The sequence below is a fragment of the Arvicanthis niloticus genome, chromosome X (assembly GCF_011762505.2).
Source record: "Arvicanthis niloticus isolate mArvNil1 chromosome X, mArvNil1.pat.X, whole genome shotgun sequence".
NCBI classification, from domain to species: domain Eukaryota; kingdom Metazoa; phylum Chordata; class Mammalia; order Rodentia; family Muridae; genus Arvicanthis; species Arvicanthis niloticus.
In genome coordinates this window covers 89522365-89545783 of record NC_047679.1, presented here as the reverse complement: position 1 = coordinate 89545783, position 23419 = coordinate 89522365, and the positions used below count along the sequence as shown (strand labels likewise).

At 38.7% G+C, this 23419-nt stretch overlaps 1 protein-coding gene across 3 annotated transcripts in view; it reads right to left on the bottom strand.

The window, feature by feature from the left end:
• Window positions 1-12885, bottom strand: part of Pak3 (p21 (RAC1) activated kinase 3) — a 259192-nt gene extending 246307 nt beyond the window's left edge. For 2 of the 3 annotated variants that reach the window (XM_076918846.1, XM_076918850.1), the window contains exon 1: window positions 12655-12797. The gene's annotated coding sequence lies outside the window, so the exon portion shown is untranslated. Of the gene's footprint in view, window positions 1-12654 lie in introns of all 3 variants that reach the window. The other variant, XM_076918848.1, reaches the window with a different exon arrangement.
• Between the last annotated feature and the right edge of the window lie 10534 nt (window positions 12886-23419).

Genomic DNA, 23419 nt, shown 5'->3' with positions numbered 1-23419 from the left:
TCTACTTGACAATAGTACTAAAATGAAGAACATTCAGAAGAAATCAAACTTTGAATCTAGTAACATGCAGGCTGACACTCTTGCAACATTAGGCAGCAGCAGAGTTCTACTTCCTACACAGACATGTGACTGTAAGAAGAGACCAGTCTCTGGCGTCATGAACTGCCAGTGGTTTGGGATGCAAGCAATCAAGAAACTACATGAGATTTTCAACACTTTCTTGCTAAACAGTTCTCTTAGTTGATCTTGTCTAAGTACATGCTAATTTCAGTGTTGTGGGTATATTTAAGTCTAGGCTATAATAGTTGATAGTCTAAGTGTATTACTTTTTAAACATGTAGTGTGTGTGTGTGTGTGTGTGTGTGTGTGTGTGTGTGTGTGTGTGTAAAATGAGTGTATGTGCTTTTGCCACGTGTCCATGCGGAAGTCAGGACAATTTGTAAGAGTTGGTTCTATCCTATCCTGTGAGTTCTGGGGATTGAACTCGGGTCATCAGACTTGGCTGCAAGCACCTTTATGTGCTAAGCCAATCTCGATGGTCCCAGGTTTTTGGTTTTGTTTTGTTTTGTTTTGTTTTTAATGGAATTGTCTAGGGTTTTTTGTTGTTGTTGTTGTTTTGTTTTGTTTTGTTTTGTTTTTTTGAGACAGGGTTTCTCTGTGTAGCCCAGGCTGTTCTGGAACTCACTCTGTAGACCAGGCTGGCCTCGAACTCAGAAATCCGCCTGTCTCTGCCTCCCAAGTGCTGGGATTAAAGGCATGCGCCACCACTACCCGGCTTAGGGTTTTTTGTTTTTAATGAAAACCATTTCTTTATTAAGCACTTGGGGGGCTGACGTGAGCATGACACAGTGAGCATGTAGAATTGCTTCTTGCCTTCCATCTTGTTGAAGCAAGGTCTTTCTTACTGCTGTAACTACCTTTGCTGCTGTAGTTCATACTCTATCACTGGCCTGTGAGATTCCAGGCAATTCTCATGTTTTTTGCCTCCCATATTCACATAGAAGTAATAGAATTACAGATGTACCACACCAAATCTAGCTTTGTAGGTAGATGCTAGGTATCTAGGTACTGCACTCAATACCAAATCCTCAGACTTGCTCAGCTAGCACTTCTCTCCACTGAGCCATCTAGTTGGCCCCAACAGAGTGTCTATATTTTGGACCACATTCCTTCCACAGCAGTCTGTATTTAATGATTTGACTGCTTCAATATCCTCGAGAAGAACAGAGACTAAGGATCATGACAGATGGAAGAACAAGCTTAGAGAAGCAGAGTGACTTGTCAGCATTAAACATGGAGCAAACTACTGACCTTGTTACAAGAAAGACCCTGGTTCCTTGATTCTATTGACTATCGTGATTGAAAATGGCAATAAAGATGACAGACACTGCAGAAAACGGCTGCAAGCACTCTCCTGAGGACTTCAAATCGAAGGGGATTTTTAGAGAAATAATACCTAGCACAAAATATTGCCAGAGAGATCCAAGAAAAAGAAACCAAATGGTCTGTGTTTGTGCTGCAAAATTATTTTTCTATATGCATTTATTGTTTCTTTTTTGAGATTACAATATAATTACAACATTTATCTCCTCTCTTTCCTCTAAACCCTCTCATATACCCAAGAATCCAAGCCAATAAAACTGCTGTCATCTTATTTCTGGGCCTTTATTCTAGGTCTCTCCCTTCAGTTTAATCCTCTGTCAATTAAATCATCCAGGAATTCACTCCTGACCTCCCTGAGGTCCTCTAGATCCTTGGTACCAGTTTTCTGATGGGAGTTAAAAGGAAAAAAATTATGTTTCCCTTTCTATCATTTGGGAAACTAACAATAATCACAGGAGACTCAGGGACTGACCTTTCTGTGACAATAGGTACAGATCTATTCGATTATCAGATCTCAAGTCTTCAAAACAGTCTTGTAGTCCCATCCCTACAATAATATATAAAAATAGCCCTGGAAACATTATGCTGCCATTCAAAAGAACTCCTTTGCTTTCTTTTCCATTCTTTAAAGTTATTTCTGGTTCCTGAATAGAGTCTATCTATTGCGTCATGCATTTTTTTTTGGTATAATATAACTATATTACCAGTGGGGGCTCTGATAGCAAAATAGCCTTGACTCTTGATGCTCCATGACAACACAGATAAATTCACAGTGCTACTTCCTCATCTTCAAAAATGTGTGCAAGTTACTCAATTGCTCTGGGCCTTGATTTCTGTCTCCAGGAAATGGAAATGCTGATAATATTGATTATATAGCATTATAGAGGTAATCACATGAAACATGCAAAGTAGTGCAGTACAGGGCATATAATAAATGTTCAATAAATTGGGAACTATATATAAAAAGGAAGACTGTCTCTGAAAGCTGGCCTAAAGAAGAATTTTCTTAGCTCCACCTTTCCCTGTAGTGAAGACAAAGGCTAAGATGCTGAGACACAAGGTACTAGCTCAGTAAGGCAAATGGGTGGATGCTGATGCTGACTCCTTTCCTTCTGGTGTCTTGAGAGCAGGCTGGTATTGAAACATTCCCCAAACCAGAAGGAAACAAAACCAGTAATGTGATTAAGGAGGGACATGGCAAGTATCTGAAGGTTGGAGACAGCAAAAGAATGACATAAGCTGCTGAGATCCTGTGGAACAGGAGAGATTCACTACAACACTGCATTTCAGAATTGCAAGAGAAACCAAAGTTGAAACCAATAAAGGATATGGCAACTCAGAAGAGAAGCAAAGAAGAGTGTCAAGTCCATAGGTCTAAGAGCTGTAGATGCAACTTTGTCTTTTCTCAATAATATTTTTACAGAAGTATTGTTTGTACCTACCTCCACCCTGAAATGTAAAATGTTCACATCGGTGTACAAGTAGTTTGTTCATCCAAAGTTGAGGCGATGACAAAGAGCATGTGGCTCTGCACTAACCTCTGGAGCAACCCACCCTGGGGAATTAGCTGAAACACAGCCTCCTCCACCTTTGGAAAATGCTTTTATTCCCATGAGCCAGAACGCCTCAGAGAATCTGCCTTCTGGAAGCTCCCCTAGGGCAGGGTCCCATCTCCTCCAGAATCACTAAGGAAGTTGGTTCCCAAGTAGACTGCTTAGCCTACACCTGGAGAGTCACATTCTGCTGGTTGAGATGGATCTTTCTATGTAGTTTTCAAAACTATCCCAAGTGATTCTATCACAAGGTTGCCTTTCATTTTGGAGATGAAAATATTTCATAAAAAACTTAAGGAAACAGAGTAAAGATTATCTTTCTAACTATTGCCTATATTTTATATGTGAGGAATTCAGAGACATTTAAATAATTGTTTTAAATCATGATAATAATTACTAACAAAATGAGAACTGAAACCCAGGTCTTTTGCATCCCAATTCACTATAAACGCCATTTTCAATGTCTTTGCTTTGAATTTCTTTCTTTCTTCCTTTATTTTTATGAAATTTGTAAATAAATATTTATTGTTGGTTTTATTCAGAATTCTAAAAGCAATCTTACATTCACAAATTCATTAGGGAAAAATATGACATTTCCTAGCTCTATTGAAACCACCAGGTATAGCATTTAAAGTAAAAGAAAAGTCACATATCCTAGTGCATCCTTGCAATCTCAACATCAGGGAGCTGAAAGGATCACAAGTTGCAAGCCAGCTGGAGCTAAGTTAAAGAGACAATGTCAAAAAACAAACAACACAGGATCACAGTGGATAAATCACTTGACACTCAGTGTGAAGACTTAAGTTAGTTCCCCAGAACCCACATAAGCTGGACACAGTAGTAGGTTTCTATAACCCCCCAATCCTATGGTGAGATGACATGCAGGCTTTGCAGAGTCTCTGGAAACTCACAGGTCAGCAAATCCAATGTGCATTGAATAGTAAAATTCTGTCTCAAAACAAAATAAACAACAAAAAAGCAAGATGGAAAGATGAGAACAGTTACCTGAAGTTATTCTGTGACCTCCACACAAATGCACGCCCACACACACAAATGTGCAAACATAAAAGATTTTTAAAAAAATGTAAAATGATTAACACCTTCTTTGAAGATAAGATGGCCTTTACTCTTGCAATCAGTACAAATACATCATATAGATTTATGAGTCAAAACCATATCTGTGGGGTTTTGTGCTGAAATTTTAAAGCATTCAGCACTGACAAAGAAGTAACCCAGCTTGAAACCAGGACATTCATTAGCTTAACAATTGAAGTGATTTTTTAACACAACAAAGATTAATAATGACAATATCTGCTCATAAGCTCTCCTCAGCTTTCCCTACTCTACTCTGATCTCTTTGAAGAAAAGTTAAAAAAAAAATGTATTAAATAAGACCTAAAACCATTTGCCAAATACCAAGATTTTAAAGTGAGAAACCACAATTCATAATTGTCAATAACTCAAGTAACCCCAATCATTCCTTTGAGGGCAATAACCCACCTATTTTCCCACAGCTTGGAAAGATTTCAAAAGCAGGATGTGCTAATGCTACAGTAGAGAAAGCGAGTGAAGGATAACTGCAAAGGGGACTCCTAGGTCTATCAAATGAGAAGCTTCACTTTAAGGGCACCTATATTTCTCCCTAGGGGAGAAAAGCTGGCAAATTGTTATGTAGCAAGTGTTGGTGAGACTGTCAAAGTCGTTCCTGGTAATGCCTAACTCCAAGTGCTTTGCCTTTTCTGGTGCATTCCACATCTATAGAACAAGTAAGCAAACACTGTCACAGCTTTCATGCTCTTCCACAGTTCTGCCACGAACACTCTAAGGATGTTAATGCCATAACCATGCTCTTCAGACAATCCTTAACTCACTGAAATCATCACCCTAATTTCCATCTTCCTCTAAATCACAGACCCTAACCCCACATCTAAAGCAAACAACAGAATCCCTTTGATCCCCTTTGAATGCTGGCAGAGAAGAGGAACGAGCAGATGAAGCAAGGTCAGGGCAGTCAAGAGAGAACACCACACCTGTGCCTGCTTGCCACTATTCCCTTTGCAGAGAGTGACATCACTGTTTATTTCTCCTTAAATACTTCTCAGGGGAAGGCCTCAACTTTGCCTCTTTGCAGCAAGCACAGTCAGACAGCCACTGATTAATACTGAATACTCAATGTCCAGAAAATTCTAGAATCTATCGTATTAATCTTAAGGTCAGTGCACATGCAGCAATAACATTTTCCAGCGTTACTGTTTGTTTGGCATTAAGTTTTTGTAATTTACTTCTCTAGAATGCCATTCATTACATTTTGATCATATTCTTTACCCTCTCCCAAGTCTTTATGTTTCTCCACCTATCCCACTACTCCTGAGTATGGGGTCCGCCATGGTGTGTGGTTTATAAATCTGATGTCACTTTCCTTGACAAAAACTGAATTTTTCATTTCCCAGTAGGTATCAATTACAAATAGATTTTTGGCCAGAAGTGGGGGACTTTGTGCCTACTTAGCCCTTCTCTATGCTGTGATTTCATCTGGTCTGAGATTGTCCTGGTCCTATGCTTGCTGCTGCATGTTTCTTAACACAAGGTATAGCTCTACAGTCACACTGTCACCAGCCAGTGTTTTGGTTACTGGCAGCAGAGATAAGCCTAAAAGGCCATCTATTTCAAAGTGACTTTACAGAGATGTGATTTGGAAAATTCTTTCAATAAGTTCTAGTTGGAAATATAATTTAAAACATATTTCCTTAAATAATTAAAGGTGAACATATATTACATATGTTCCACATATAGTTAGGGTATCTTTCTTCTCTTCTTTCATAGGAGTCAGCATAACTTTCTGCATAGCATCTGGTTAAGGAGAAGCCTGAAGTTTTAATGATGTGACCCCTGGCAGTGCTGACTACACAGGAGAGGCAGGCCCCAATCCCAGGAATAGCTGGGCAACACAAACTGGATTTGATCGGGAAAGAAGGAAAAAAAGTTACTTCAAAGTTGAGTGGAAAGGGATGGGGGTGATGAGAGGGTGGTTAAAAAAGTTGAGGAGAGTTAATATGTTCAAAATACATTGCATGAAATTCTCAAATAATTCATAAAACTGATTATAAATAAATATGTTATTCAACCCTTCCATTATCAAAGATTAAAAGAGAAACTCCTGTTATATCATGTTTCATTATTATTACTGGGAGGCCTGCTCTATTCTGTGAGAAGTGGAGGAGTGGATCTGGGGAAGAGAAAAGGCAGGGGTGGTTAGAGGGGAGGAGGGAAGACAAACTGTGTTTGGGATGGATTATATGAGAGAATAAATAAAAATGTGAGAGCAATTCTGGAATTGCTGAGGGATGACATGAAAAAATGATCACTATTGATGGGAATGTAGGACAATAGTCATTTTGAATATTAATTCAAAATGGTTTGGTAAGAGCTGTTAGAATCAGATATGTACAAACTAAGTCATTTGAACTACCAATTTTATGGCTGTCAATGTATACAACAGAACATTTGCAATAGTATCCTGAGATTCATGTACCATAAAGTATAGTGCACCAATATTTAACAACATAAAAACAGACAATAATGTAAAACTTAATCATAAACGTTTGAATTAAAGAAATTATGTCATAATTATAAAATGGAACACTATGAGACTATTGAAAAGAATAAAGTAGCTACTACACATTGGCAAGAAAGGATACAAACACAGTTTAATGAAAAACATGTGACACATATTTTTAAAAGCTTGCACAAAATATACATAATACATTGTAAATTATGGCAGAGAATCAGTGTTGAAGAAGCAACTAACAACCTACATTGTATCTCTCTTTTTGTAATAAACATTTACATTAAAGTCTAAGGGGGACTACTCAGGGGAAGTGGAGAGGATGGAAAGAGATGGGAGAGAGACATGTAAGGGTGAACTATGAGGATGAGCAAACTAGCATTCTCCCATCTATATTATATTCATATTTCCAAAGAGACCAGCTGTGCCACTTTCCCACAATATTTTAATCCTTCTTCTCCTCAACATTTAACAGCATCTTTTCAAGGACACAGTGATAACGTTTTTTTTTTTTGCTTCTTTCTGTATTTTTTAATTGAAAAAAATTATAAAATATATTTTGTTGACAATGCCCTCTCTCTCAAATCCTCCCAATCATTGTAACCACTGACTCCTCTCCCCCCAAAACCATATAAGACAACAAAACAAACTGTAATTGAAAAAAAAAAAAACACCAGAAACACACACACACAACCATAAAAACACACAAAATTGGCAAACATAATATAAACAAAAGACCAGCAAGAAGAAAACAGTACCAAAGTAAAGCAATATGAAACAGCAAGTCTGCAGAAATAACAGTTTTTTTTGTGTTTGCCATCTACTGCAAGGCCTAGGGCCTGTCCTTCAGTGGGGTTGAGAACCTTATATATGAATACTGCATCCCCATCTCCATCACCTCTACTTTCCTCCTTTCTCTCCAAAATTCATGATCTTTTCTTAATTATTATTGTTACATGTATACACATATGTATATATACCTGTATATATATTTATGCACATACATATACATCTCAGTATATTTATATGTTTCTATGTACATGTGTTCAGAGATAACTACTTAGGATAAGACAAACTATGAAGAAACTCATCTTTGGAGGAAACTGTCTCAGCAGCAAGTGACCACCTACAGGTATTCCCCCAGGAGTGGGACTTTATAGAACGTTTGTAGTCCATGTTAGCATATCAATTAGTAATGTCATTTTGCTGGACTTGTTCAGGTAACTATAAGGTTGAAATTTCATGAATACATTTTTCCTCTCAACTCTAGGAGAATATTTGGGTGTCCTGGATCTCTGGTTCTTACAGTCCTTCCGTCCCTGCTTCTGGAGTGGAGGGGGCATCTGCTCTAGGTTCTCAGTGGCTGCTTTAAAAATCCCAGTTTCTACACCTTGATAGTTACTAAACTTCTATAAGGCAGCGATCCCTATGAAGTATAATGAATACCCAACTCTCATACTTTAGTTGGCTCCTTGGCTTGGCAAGTCAGAAGTAGTGGAGAGGGACAGAGCAAAGTCTTGGTTTTAGGGGATTCACTAGATGCCTAACCCTCTGTTAATTCTGCTTTATGAGACTCCCACCAAACTCAGACCTAGATGTGATTCTCAAGTTTCATCATTTCAATCAACCCAAACCCTCCTGAAGCACATAAAATGGCAGTACAGTAGGCTTGCAGGATAGGTCATTATCAATGAGTAAAGACATTTTGTCTGACGCTATGAGTTAAATCTCCAAGACTCACAAGATAGGAGAGAACCATTTCCTGCAAGGTGGTGTATGATCTCCACATGTGTGCCCACCCCTACCCCAAATAATAAACTGATTGTTTTATCTATTAGGACAGCTTCTATCACTTGGTAGCTATGTGACTTGTGTTGTCCTCTTATCACCATCCAAACAAAAACCTTCCACAGCTCTTTCATTCAATGATTTTCTCCTCCTAGCCTAGCATCTTCACTGTGGTTCCCAGAACACAGGATAGCTATACTCACACTTTCAAGTATTACACTCTCCTCAAGTCAAAAAGACTTTTTTATGTATGGCTAACAGAACTCGCTCCTATTGCAACTGCAGCTTGTTACTTTCATGTGGTGAAGGACTAACTGATCGTTGCACAGAAGACTCTAAAATCAATATGTCCAACACCTGCCCATCAGGTTCAATCTCAAGCTGAGTTTGCTGTGGTAGTTAGCTATTAATTCTCAAGAGGTCCATTTTCCATTGAAGGAAGCTTGTAAAGAAAAGAATTTACAACATCAAGGTTATCAGGAAAGCTCAGTGCTCATGTAAATACTATTTTATTTGTATTTAAATTACCTTAAAGATGGCCTCCATCTTGACAAAATGGACTCCGGAAATAAATATTTAAGAGGTCTGTCTTGTAAACAGGAGTCTAGCCCCAGTGGAAACTTGAGTCACTGGAGAGGAGCCCAGCAGCCATGAGCTCTCAGAAATGACCCTTCAGAACTGTTTCTGAAAGATAATTAGTGTGAAGAATAAAAGCAACTTTCCAACCAAATTTAATTCCCACCTCCAGTGTTCTCTGGTCAGCAGGGTGTGCTCAGATTGATGAGTTTTGCTGAATCTGTACTGATGGCAACTGCAGATCAGGAAATTAAAGGGCACAGTTAAATTTCCAGGATGTGAAAGGAAATAACTGCAGAGAACTGAGTCACTGAGGTTGAATGAGGCTAGGTCCTCATAGTCAAAGCACAGCAGAGAACTGAGGTCAGCTGCCCCAAAGGCAAAAGGTAAACAGGATTTGGGCCTGAATAATCAGGAATGAGATTACCTTATGTCTTCGCTTCTCCTTCATAATAACCTTGAGTTTATATACAGCCTTTCTTCTAAGGAGCTCAAAATACTTTGCAAAGATATTCTCTTAGTTGTCATCACACCATCACAGTCAGTGAGCGTGATGATTACTATCAGCTTCATTTTATAGGAGGAGAAGGGAAAAAGTCTGAGACTGCTGAAGCCAGTCAGCCAGCTCATCTTTCATCCAAGTCTATCCAGTGAGGTACCAACTGCCTCTGAACTCAGCAGAAGATTTATTTTACCAGCAGAGTCCTCAAATACTCTTAAGACCAACGGAGCAAGTGGTAGCCTGGCTTTATAGACACATATATACTCTTTTTCCTGGAGAATCATAATATGCATTAACCCAGTAGAGTCTTTTAGAAGCTCTGGAATTAACAAACGTATGCTCTTTATGCAAGAACTTCCTTAAGTTGACTACAGAACTCTCCCTTTTCTTTCTTTCTCCTGCCTTCCAACTCTATCTGACCTATGGACACTCTGTCTTGTTTGGAACCCACATCAAGAAGTGTTGGATTATGTTTGAGTTGACCTGAGTATTAGCACAGCAGGTATCAGCTCCATTCCAATCCAAGCTAATGAGGCACTAGGGTATGTTCTGTTTTTTGTAGAGATATTGTCTGATGCATTCTGGTATCCACAGCTAATGAGCAAAGAACTTTCATGCTACCAGAGGACCCCAGGCCACCCTTTCTACTGCAGGGTATTGGCCAAATGACCTAAGAAGCCGATTCTACTCCCATCTACTTCTGCTTTTATTTCTTTCAAACAGAACCTACGGCTACAGGAGGCTTCATTTAAGGGAGGACGTGTTGATGGTGCGAAGCCATATCATCAGAGTTCATACTCCTCACAAGCATAATCGTGGGTCATCAGACACTTTGAGTGGAAATCATCAACCTCCAGGCTTAGTTTTAGTACTGTTCATCAACCTATGCAATCAGCACCAACACAGTAAAACAGAAAACTCCAAATGAGCTTCTGCTATATCTTAATTGCATGAGTATTAGAGTAGTCATTATATATCCATTTCAAAACCAATATAGAGTACAGAAATCTTGTGCTACCGTTAATTACCAGTGACACTACTAAAAGTACCTAAAATGTAAAAGTCCCTGAAGATTCTGCCCTGATTAATTTCAAACGAGCCAAGTGACAAAAGATCACAGCTAATGGATTTGATATTTATTGCTATCATCTTCATATTTTCCTTTGGTGTTTGTTAAACATTCACAGCATGAGGGGAAATTTCTGCATGGAAATTGGTAACTTGTTGCATAAGAAATCAAGGTAATGCAGATATACCTGTCTTTATCCACTATGTGAAAAAAAAAAAAAAAACTCAGTGGAAATGCAATTTTGATAAAAGCAAGTTCACTATAAAGATCAGAGAGGGACTGCTATTTATTTTAAGAGTATCTGGTTGTGAGCCCCTTTGTAAGGCAACAAATTCCGCTACCTGAATGTGTCCCATTTGCATTGCAAAGCTACATTCCTATATATCAGATTTCCTTAAAGCAAAACACACTTAGATTAATAAATGAGGCAGACATGTCTTAAGATGGGGAAGCATCAATCTGCAATACTGGATCTTTTCAAATTCACCATTAATCATCATTCTAATCCATGGAGAACTCATTCTGGGATTGCAGAGAATTTGACAGTAATACTTCAGATTCCCTGCAGTTCTACTTAATGATAACCTCTCTGCCTTTGCACATGCTGCTCGTTAAGCTTAGGATGCCATTCTCCACTTAGCCACCTGGTGAATTAATTCTGCAAGACTTGCTTGACTCAAATGTCACTTTCCCAGTGAAGCCTGACTGGACCATAACCCCCATCCCCAACCGGGCACCCCTCCTCCTCCAAGCTTCCCTAGTACTCTGCCAATCCCTTGTCATCCAGTTTCCAAGCTCTAGCTTGCATAACAGCCTGCACTCCTTGAGAACTGATCTGATGTTTTATTCATTTCCATATTTCCAGTACCTAACATTACTACTGACACATGGCAGGTGTGCAATAAATGTTGGGTCATTTGATCGAAATCTTTAACTGCTTATCTGGGGGACTCGAGAAGCAATGTCTTGTCAGGAGCACAAATAGAAATGTTCAAAAAAAAACGTTAAGGAGTCTTGTTCATTCTTACTGATCTTTCTTTGATTAAAAACAAAATGGCTACACACTTTATCTCGTGTTACAAGAAAACAAAAATGATCCTGTAGAGAAATTCCGCGATTACTTAATAAATGCACTTGATTTGTTCTCTTTTCTCTAAGCATGCAACTTTAGTCCTGGAACAACACAAACTTCCTTGCAGTAAAGAAGACATGAGGATCCACTAATTACAGGAGGTGGGGGAGGCACTCAGGGTTCACTGTTGAGAGCGTTGGAATCTCATTGGCTGAGAGAAGAGAACCTGCTTAAGAAAGTTCCGAATCTTCTTTGGGCAGGGTGTGGGAATGCAGTCAAAATGTCCACCAGGTTTGGTCAACCTAGGTAGAAATTTCTCATGCAGAATGTACTAAGTAACTGCCCCAGCGGGGGGCGGGGGGCGGGGGATTTCCATGACTTTGAAACCATCATCACCCTTCGAATGTGGGCAAAACAGGTTGGACCTGATCAGCCTGCCTGCATGTTGCTGCAGTCTGGTTTGGCATGGGATGAGACCCAAGGACATGAAATGCCAAGAGTAGCCCAGCCCCATGGCGCAGAACACACAGGGACACATAGTGAGAGAGAGTCAAATGCACCAGTCCAACTCACACAAAATTCCACACAAAATCTACACCACGTCCCTGGCACATAGTACTGCATTCCTGTCTGCCCAGTCACACACAGGGAGTGCCCCATCACATTCTCATACTTCCCTAGTGTGCAGGGGCCCACACCCCACACCACTAGCAGACAGCAGCATGGCCAGTATCTAGAAGCTGCTAAAGATTGGTTTTTGTCCTGTGTAACAAAGCCCCAGGCCCCCAGGTGCCCGGCTGGGTTCACTCCATCCATTCCTCCCCTCCCCCATCCCTCAGCTCTCAGAACAAGAGAAAGCTCAGCTTTGGGAAGTGGATGCTGGAAGTGGGGGAGCAAAGAAAGAGCTTTAGGGATGGGCGGGAGCAGGAGTCCGAGTAGCTTCAGTGCTCTCTCGCCATGAATCAAAGGGGAAGAAATGGCAAAGGAACAGAGGTACCTCTTTACACTATCTCCCCCAATCTATTCATACAGGAACATAGAAAACTGGGAAATAATCCCCCCTTCTCTCTGCCCGGAGCTCCTCCCAGTGGCTCTGGGAGCCACCGGTGTTCGAGCAACCCGCAACAAAGCGCCCCCAGCACAGACCTGTTCCAACCTCTTCGTGGCAGGAGAGAAGGAAAGCTGCTGCCGAGGGTTCTGCCCTTAGCTTCTGGGCAGGAGGAGCCGGGATGCGGGGAGGAGGAGCAGGAATTGGCGAGGAAGAAGGATGAGAGGGGATAGGCGATCACAGCAGCAGCAGTGGTAGGAGGAGGAGGACGGGAAGGAGGAGGCTGCTTCAGTGGCAGCTGCTGAGGATGCTCTGGCTAGAGGCAGGGCTGGGTGTGCGGGGTGTGGGCTCACGTGCACCCCATGGCCCAGGGATGCGCGCGCGCGTCTGGGTGTGTGAGAGCATCTGGTAGTATTTTGACTGTGACTATTCCAATTCCGACCTAGCCTGGAACTTGTGGTTCCTGCAACTAGGCGGAAGTGAAACCCTCTAAGTCTCCCAAGCCTGACCTGATGGTAGGGGAAGAGGAGACATAGGGATTCCCTCTTTTTAGCCTCCCTCCTCCCCAACACTGGTAGCTTGCATCTGTCTCTGGGATCCCTATACCCAAAGAAAAAAGAAACTAAAGAAAGTCACTATCTTCATCACTTTGAATGTAACACAGGGCTGGATGCTGTTTGGACTACTCAGAAGATAATTTTTGTCTTCACTAGGGAAACTCATGAATTGGTTGCCCAGAACTTGACTGGCATTCTACATGTTCTCCTTTCTTTGCATTGCTTCATCTCTGTGTAATCAAGGTGGCATAAGATGAATCTGCTTTTTAGTCCACTCTCCTAGTTAGCACTGTCCAGGCTTCTTTGATATCTGAATGTCACTGAATCTTCATACTGGATTTTTTTTTCTTTTGCAGGAGTGCGGCACTCATTTACATAAGAGCCAAGACTAGCTTCCAGATAATGAGAACAATGTTGCTTATTACGAACTCAGCTTTAGACTAATGTGGTTCTGTGTGCATCTCTAAAGATGAGCAAACAATCCTAAAAGGCACCGCTTTCTTTTGTGATTCAATATTTGATGAACTCCTTGGTTGGAGCCTTGCTTGAAAGTCACTGGTTTTAAGTATTTTGTCTAATGGTTTACATTCAGAGAGCACTTTGAGATTTACAAAGCACACCCTAGTCACAGAAGTACCTTACAATAACATCCCTGTGACATAGACAGAGAGAATGCCATCATTCCCACCTTATGAACAACAAATTGAAATTCACCAAGGTTACGTAGATTTATCTAACATTACATGCTTATAGGTGGGAGATCCAGAAACCTGCACATATATGCACACACAGACACACATGAATGCACATAATAAAAAGAATATTTTAAAAAAGAAAATTTCAGGGCTGGTAAGATGGCTCAGCGGTTAAGAACACTGACTGCTCTTCCCGAGGTCCTGAGTTCAAATCCCAGCAACCACATGGTGGCTCACAACCATCTGTAATGAGATGTCTGAAGATAGCTATTGTGTACTTACATACAATAAATAAAGGAAAACCTTTTTAAAAAGAAAATTTCAAATTCATTGGTCCAGTGAGGAACAGTTGACAGTACTAACTAAAATACAATTTTTGCAAAAGTGTTTTCCGTTAAGCTGATGCATCTAAGTGTACCACACATAGTAACGGATTCAATAGAGTTAAAGTATTTTAGGCCTCAATCTCCAACTCACAGACAGAATTATTCCTTTGATTTTGCTACTAGTAGCATAAGCATAATTTGAAATGAAGTTGCAGAGGTACAATAGGAAGACGATCTGCTTGCGTTTCCTAAGGCAGGAAGTTTATAAGTGATTTTCCCCAAAAGCTATACCTGTCTCCTCCCTAGGCCATGAAAATGAATGACTGTCAGCTACCAAAAGAGGAAATCTGTATCCTGCATGGCAGACCAAGAAGTTCTATGAGTGTGGATATGATACAAGAGAAAAGGGTTAGTATAATGGGCAAAGCTGGAGCCAGGCAAACTGAGCTGAAAAACAATGTAGAATGTGCCAAAATGATGATGTACTTGTCATTTGGGTATAGAAGTATAACAGTAAAGTAGAGTGATAGAAAGCTAAACAACTGATAGTTGTCTTTACTACAGAAAAGATAGGCAGCGATTTCTTTGATGAGACTCCGTGAAAAACAGGTAACTTTATTATTGTTGTTTTAAGACAATGGTTCTCAACCTTCCTAATGCCATAACCCTTTAATACAGTTCCTTATGTTGTGGTGACCCCCAACCATGAAATTATTTTTGTTGCTGCTTCATAACTGTAATTTTGATCTTCTTGTAAATCATAATATCTGTGCTTTCTGATGGTCTTAGGTGACCCCTGTGAAAGAGTCATTCGACCCCCAAAAGGATCATTACCCACAGGTGGAGAACCACTGTTTTAAGACAGTTCTCACTATGTATCCCTGGCTGGCCAAAACTTACTATGGAGACCAAGCTAGCCTCAAACTCAAAGAGATCTGCCTGCCTTTGCCTGCGAAACTCTAGGATTAAAAGTGTGCACCGTCAGGTCTAGACACAGCAGACATCTTTTCTTATGAGTACTGACTCAGTACTGAGGGAAGACATAAAAATACTTTGCTTTTCTTCAGGATAGTATCAAGTGTAGATGACATGAGAAACCCATGAAAAACAAGTACAGGTGATGGAAACCTTTGCGATGTGAAACAGAGATCAGGACCAGACAGGAATGATGAAAAGAAAACCCTTCATATTGTTCTGTGGAACCTTTGTACTCGTAACCACTATGACTGACTGAAAGGACATACATGATAAAGACTTTAAAATGTACATATTTTATCCAAAGAAGTATGTTGGCATTTTAAAACAAAGTCCCATTTATCAAAAAGTGAATAAAGAACTCAATTCAGATTCTATGAGAAATACCTGGATTTGATACTCCTCCAGGGACTCACTGTTCCAGCCTAGTATGAAATAAACTATTCTTATTTCATCCTTGCCAAGTACAGAGAGCTTGAGTCATAACAATACTAACAGCCAAGTTGTAAAATAATTGGGAAGAAAGTGAAATACATTTCTTCTGTCTCTTCTACTTTTCCCCTATTTACTCTCTTATTCCCATTTTCAACTTTTGGATATCATAGTCTTTTCAAACATGGAAAAGGCAGGCATGGGTAGTCCATTCACAACTAAAAACCTATATATGCTTTTTTATTTGTTTAATTTTATTTTTTACTTATTTACTTTACATACTGCTCACTGCCCACCTCTTGATCACCCCTCCCCAAATCCTTTCCCTATCACCCCTCCCCTTCTCCTCTTGGCAGATGGGGACCCTCCTGGGTTTCCCCCTAACGCTGGCACTTTAAGTCTCTGCAAGGCTAGGCCCTTCCTCTCCAACTGAGGCCAGAAAAGGCAGCCCAGCTAGTAGAACATGTCCCATCTTACGTATAGGCAACAGCTTTTGGGATAGCCACCACACCATGATTTTTTTTTAAAATCAAAAAAGCAGACCAACAGTAAGAGACAAGGCCAAACTCTATAAAATCGTTCATGGAAGAAGTTTGGACATGGTGTGTGAGAAGAGGATACCTTCAAATTATAGTCAATGTCATACTCTTCATGAATAAAAGAAAACCTTAGGATTCTAATTTGTGGTATAACAGAAACGGAGACTAGTAAGAGATGTGAGTGACTTTTTGCAGCCTGTTCCCTTGCTTTGTGGATGATCAAACAAGAGCTCATAAAGGTTCAATCTTTTTCCCGTGAGTACAGAGCTCCCAAGAACAAGAGCCATGCTTTGAATAGCAAGTGCAGAGCTCTTTTCATTATACTGTGCTATTCCATCATCAACTTCTTAGAACACAATAGCTGAACCATTTTCAAGTGTACAGGCATGACCAAAAGAATGAGAATGAAGGCAAGACAGGAAGGAATGCATGGAGTTTTCCCCTAGTTCTTTCTTCTAGAGGACATTTCAAGCAAGGTCAATATGTAGAATCATCTATATGATGCCAGGAACATAAAACTGGATATGATATTAAAAGTATAACAATAAGAATGGATGGGTTATTCCTTGAATCTTGCATTTTTTAAAGAAAATCCCTGAAATGTTCAGGTTATAATAAACCCTTATTCAAAATAAATTAGAAAAGAAAATCTCAATACCTCAAGTTCCTAGTGTTGATGGTTCTGAAAATGAAGGCATCATTGTGCCTTAAAAGAGACAATTTAATCTGTTAGAATAGAAGGTAATACATAGAATTAGCATTATACAGACTGAGACGGTTATATTTACATATTTAGAAGTGTGTGTGTATACACGCACGCGTGCACGCATGCCTCTGTGTGTGTGCTTGTGTAGAAACAATTAATGATAAAATAGGCCATGAATTTGAAAGAGAGCAAGAAAGTATATATGGGAGGATTTGGAGGGAGAAAATGGAAGAGTGCGATGATGTCATTGTATTATAGTTTCAAAAATAAAAGAAATTATTTTATAAAATAGAATACATTTGCCTTCATTTCTATTTAAGGTGTAGCTAGTTATGTAATATTGAGAAGTTCACATAAAATTTATTAACTACTTTTCCTTTTTCTGTGTATGTTTGAGACTTTTCAAATATAGAAGAGAATAAAGATGTGGTCCCTGTCTTCTAAAAATGTCAAGGAGCAGGGCATGCCTGTAATTCCAGATATTTGTGAGATGAAGTCAGGAGGATCACTCCTTCAAAACTAGTCCACACAATAATTTCTAGCTCAGCCTGGACAACAAAGAAAGACCAGCTCTTAAGAGCTAAGGATTCAGTTTTAATGGGAGAGCAATTATCTAGCGTGTCTGTGCCCTGAAGTTACATCCACAACCCCACAATAAAGATTCTCTTCTCCCCACCTCTTAGAAAAAAAGAACTGGAAGGAACAGAGTATTTGATTAGTAGTAGGAGTCAAGTAATGCTGTGTATATATTAACTCATGTAGCTTCTATAAATAGGTTTTAATGTGTATCATTTTTAAAATATAGATGTGAACCTCAGAAGGTCCCTGATAACCAAGACAACAAGTAACAAATGCTGGCAAGAAAACAGATAGAGGATCTCTAATACACTGTTGGTGGGAATGTAAATTATATGGCAAGTATGGAAAACAGTATGGATGCCTCTCAAAACCTAAATATAGAACTACCATATGATCCAGCATCCCCACTACTGGGTTTACATCCAAAGGAAATGAAGTCATTGTGCCAAAGAGGCATCTGCACTCCCCAGCTTACTGCAGCACTATTCATAATAACCAAGATATGGAATCAACCTACTGCCCGCTCATGTATGAATGCATAAATTAGATGTAGTATATTTATGACATGGACTATTGTCCAGACATAAAAACTAATTCCTGTCATTTACACAAATGGGGAGGGAACTGGAGAACATTGTGTTAAGTGAAATAATCTGAGACAGAAGGACAGATACCATTAACATGTAGAAACAAAACAAGTTGATTTTACAGAAGTAGAACAGAAAAAATTGGATGTCATAAGATGACTAGGATGTAGAGATAAGGAATATATAGAATACTGGTGACTACATAGAAAAGTATCATTAGATAAAAGGAAAAAACTCCAATATCCTATATTATAGTATTATTATTAATATTACTATGTTATTAATTCCAAAATAGCTAGAAGAATTCTCAATGTTCCCAACACAAAGAAGTTAAAAACATTTGAGATGATAAATGAGTTAGCCTGGTGTTACTATCATATATTTTATTATTATATTATAATAAAATGCACATTGCACAACATAATCTGTATAATTACTTTATGTCAAAAAGACTATTTTATATCTGTTTTTATTGATGCTGAAAATGGTCCCTAAACAATCTCCTAAATTTTACAATTAGATAAGGACAGATGGCTTGTTTTCCCTTCATGAGTAAATGTGTTACTTTTATGAATAAGACATTTTTTAAAGCTCAACTTCTTGATTAACAAAATGAGAATATTATATTTTTCAAACCTTGTCTCCTTGTGAACTTCAGAATACTGAGTTGCTAGCAAGAAGAATGCCACCTCTCCATGTTTTTAGAAGTCATACATGATAAATGGTGGCGCTCTGATTCTTCTCTTTGAAAATTAAATCATGAAGGAAATGCAAAACTATTTTAGACATTGTATAGTACCCATGATAAAACACAAATAATCAGCAAAGCCATGGTTACACATTTTATGTTCCAAATAGGATAAAATAAAATCTAAGCAAGGGGGTCAAAACTCAAGAAACAGAGGTAAGTGAGGCAGAAAAGGAGAAAATTAAAGAAAGAACAAATCCAAATATATTTCTATGATTTCTATAAAGATAAGTACAGCAAATCCTTCAATTGAAATGATAAGCAGGGACAGAATAAATAAAATAACAATATCCAGTTGTAAACTACTTACCTTTATTTACATCTCAGTGTAGAAACACAGTCGGTGGGAGCTAGAGAAATGGCTCTTAAGAGAATTTCCAGAGGATAAGGGTTTCATTCCTAGCATCAATATGGCACTTTACAACTATTGTGTAACTCCATTTTAAAGGATTTAACATCCTTTTCTGGCCTCCATAAACATTGCACACATATTGTTCACAAACATACATGTAGACAAAATACCTGTACACATAAAAATAAATTGGTTTGAGCTGAACAAGGACTACAATAGACATACCAAAGTGGATAGGGGAAAGCCCACAGGCCTCAACTCCACACAAAGAACTACAGGCAACAAAGAATGCCAAGCACTGAAGTAAAATAGTCTAATTCATACAAGTAACATATGGATATAGCTATGTGCAGGCAATAATCATTAATAAAAAAGAGTCCATGAATTTGGAAAAGAGCAAGGTGGTTATATGGGAGGATTTGAGGCAATAAATGGTAGGGAGAAATTGTAGAATTATATGATAATCTCAAAAATAAGAAAAATAATAAAAAATTATAATGGGGCTGGAGAGATGGTTCAGTGGGTACAGGCACTTGCTACCAAGCTTGGTGGCCTGAGCTCCATCCCTAGAACCCATACATATGCTGGAAGGAGAAACTCTTCCTCTGATGCCCCAAAACACAAATAAATAAAAAATGTAAAAATAAGCGGATTAATATTTTAAAATAGGATACAACTAAATCATAAATCAATCTAAAATATGATCGTATGAAATCTATATACATAGACATTTAAAATAACATTTAGAAGACTTCTAATCAAAAATAATAAAGAAAGGCCGGGCAGTGGTGGTGCATGCCTTTAATCCCAGCATTTGGGAGGCAGAGGCAGGCGGATTTCTGAGTTTGAGGCCAGCCTGGTCTACAGAGTGAGTCCAGGACAGCCAGTACTACACAGAGAAACCCTGTCTCGAAAAAAAAAAAAAAAAAAAAAAAAAAAAAAAAAAACCACCAACAAAAAAAGGACTGAAGACCAAGCACACTTGGTCTTCCTTCTTCAGGTAGTCTGTGAGTTGAATCTTGGCTATTTCAAGCTTTTGAGCTAATATCTAATTATCAGTGAGTAAATACCATGTGTGTTCTTTTGTGATTGGGCTACCTCACTCAGGATGATATTTTCTAGTTCCATCCATTTACCTAAGATTTTCTCAAATTCATTGTTTTTAATAGCTGAGTAGTACTCCATTGTGTAAATGTACCACATTTTCTGTATCCATTCCTCTGTTGAAGGGCATCTGGGTTCTTTCCAGCTTCTGGCTATTATAAATAAGGCAGCTATGAACATAGTGGAGCATACGTCCTTATTATATGTTGGAGCATCTTCTGGGTATATGCCCAGGAGTGGTATAGCTGGATTCTCAGGTAATGCTATGTCCAATTTTCTGAGGAACCGCCAGACTGATTTCCAGAGTGGTTGTACAAGCTTGCAATCCCACCAACAATGGAGGAGTGTTCCTCTTTCTCCACATTCTCACCAGCATTTACTATCACCTGAGTTTTTGATCTTAGCCATTCTGACTGGTGTGAGGTGGTATCTCAGGGTTGTTTTGATTTGCATTTCCCTGATGACTAAGGATGTTGAGCATTTGTTTAGGTACTTCTCAGCCATTCAAGTTTCCTCATTGGAGAATTCTTTCTTTAGCTCTGTACCCCATTTTTAATAGGGTTATTTCGTTGTCTGGAGTCTAATTTTTGAGTTCTTTGTATATATTGGATATTAGCCCTCTATTGGATGTAGGATTGGTAAAGATATTTTCCCAATCTGTTGGCTGCCATTTTGTCCTATGCACTGTGTCCTTTGCCTTACAGAAACTTTGCAATTTGATGAGGTCCCATTTGTCAATTTTTGATCTTAGAGCGTAAGCCATTGGTGTTCTGTTCAGGAACTTTTCCCCTGTGCCTGTATTCGAGGGTTTTCCCCACCTTCTCATTTATTAGTTTCAGTGTATCTAGTTTTATGTGAAAGTCCTTTATCCACTTGGACTTGAGCTTTGTACAAGGAGATAAGAATAAATTGATTTGCATTCTTCTACATGTTGACCTCGAGTTGAACCAGCACCATTTTTTGAAAATGCTGTCCTTTTTCCAAAGATCAAGTGATCATAGGTGTGTGGGTTTATTTCTGGATCTTCAATTCTATTCCATTGATCTCCCTGCCTGTCTCTGTACCAGTACCATGTAGTTTTTATCACTAATGCTCTATAGCACAGTTTGAGGTCAGGGATGGTGATTCCCCCAGAAGTTCTTTTATTGTTGAGAATAGGTCTCACTATCCTGAGTTTTTTGTTATTCCAAATGAATTTGCAAATTTCTCTTTCTATCTCTATGAAGAATTGATTTGGAATTTTGATGGGGTTTGCATTGAATGTGTAGATTGCTTTTGGCAAGATGGCCATTTTTACTAAATTAATCCGGCCAATCCAGGAGCATGGGAGGTCTTTCCATCTTCTGAGATCTTCTTCAATTTCTTTCTTCAGAGACTTGAAGTTCTTGTCATACAGATCTTTCACTTGCTTGGTTAGATTCACATCAAGGTATTTTATATTATTTGTGACTATTGTGAAGGGTGTCATTTCCCTAATTTCTTTCTCAGCCTGTTTATCTTTTTAGTATAGGAAGGCTACTGATTTGTTTGAGTTGATTTTATATCCAGCCACTTTGCTGAAGTTGTTTATCAGGTTTAGGAGTTCTCTGGTGGAAGTTTTAGGGTCACTTAAATATACTATCATATCATCTGCAAATAGTGAAATTTTGACTTCTTCCTTTTCTATTTGTATCCCTTTGACTTCCTTTTGTTGTCTAATTGCTCTGGCTAGGACTTCCAGTACTATATTGGATAGGTAGGGTGAGAGTAGGCAGCCTGTCTAGTCCCTGATCTTAGTGGGATTGCTTCAAGTTTCTCTCTATTTAGTTTGATGTTGGCTACTGGTTTGCTGTATATTGCTTTTACTATGTTTAGGTATGGGCCTTGAATTCCTGATCTTTCCAAGACTTTTTACCAGGAAGAGATGTTGAATATTGTCAAATGCTTTCTCAGCATCTAGGGAGATGATCATGTGGTTTTTTCTTTGAGTTTGTTTGTATAGTGGATTACATTGATGGATTTCTGAATATTGAACCATCTCTGCATTCCTGGGATAAAGCCTACTTGATCATGATGGATGATTATTTTGATGTGTTCTTGGATTTAGTATGTGAAAATTTTATTGAGTATTTTTGCATAGATATTCATAAGGGAGATTGGTGTGACGTCTTTGTGAGGTTTAGGTATGAGTGTAATTGTAGCTTCATAGAACAAATTGGGTAGTGTTCCTTCTGTTTCTATTCTGTGGAATAGTTTGAAGAGATTTGGTATTAGATCTTCCTTGAAGGTCTGATAGAATTCTGCACTAAAACTATCTGATCCCAGACTTTTTTTGATGGGTAGACTTTTAATGACTGTTTCTGTTTCTTTCAGGGTTATGAGACTGTTTAGGTGGTTTATCTGCTCCTGATTTAATTTTGGTACCTGGTATCTATCTAGAAAATTGTCCATTTCATCCAGATTTTCCAGTTTGGTTGAGTATAGGCTTTTGTAGTAGGATCTGATGATTTTTTAAAAAATTTCCTCAGTTTCTGTTGTTATGTCACCCTTTTCAGTTCTGATTTTATTAATTTGGATACTGTCTCTCTGCCCTCTGATTAGCCTGGCTAAAGGTTTATCTATCTTGTTGATTTTCTCAAAGAACCAGCTCCTGGTTTTATTAACTCTTTGTATAGTTCTTTTTGTTTCTATTTGGTTGATTTCAGCCCTGAATTTAATTATTTCTTCCATCTACTCCTCTTGGGTATGTTTGCTTCTTTTTGTTCTAGAGCTTTCAAGTGTGCTGTCAAGTTGTTAGTGTATGCTCTCTCCAGTTTCTTTTTGTAGGCACTTAGAGCTATGAGTTTTCCTCTTAGCCCTGCTTTCATGGAGTCCCACAAGTTTTGGTATGATGTATCCTCATTTTCATTAAATTCTAAAAAGTCTTTAATTTATTTTTTGTTTCTTCCTTGACCAAGTCATTATTGAGTAGAGCATTGTTCATTTTCCATGTGTATGTATGCTTTCCATTGTTTTTGTTATTATTGAAGACCAACCTTAGTCCATGGTTATCTGATAGGATGCAAGGGATTATTTCAATCTTTTTGGATTTGTTGAGGCCTGTTTTGTGACCAATTATATGGTCTATTTTGGAGAAGGTACCATGAGATGCTGAGAAACAAGTATATTCTTTTGTTTTAGGATGAAACGTTCTATAGATATCAGTTAAATCCATTTGGTTCATAACTTCTGTTAATTTCATTGTGTCTCTGTTTAGTTTCTGTTTCCATGATCTGTCCATTGCT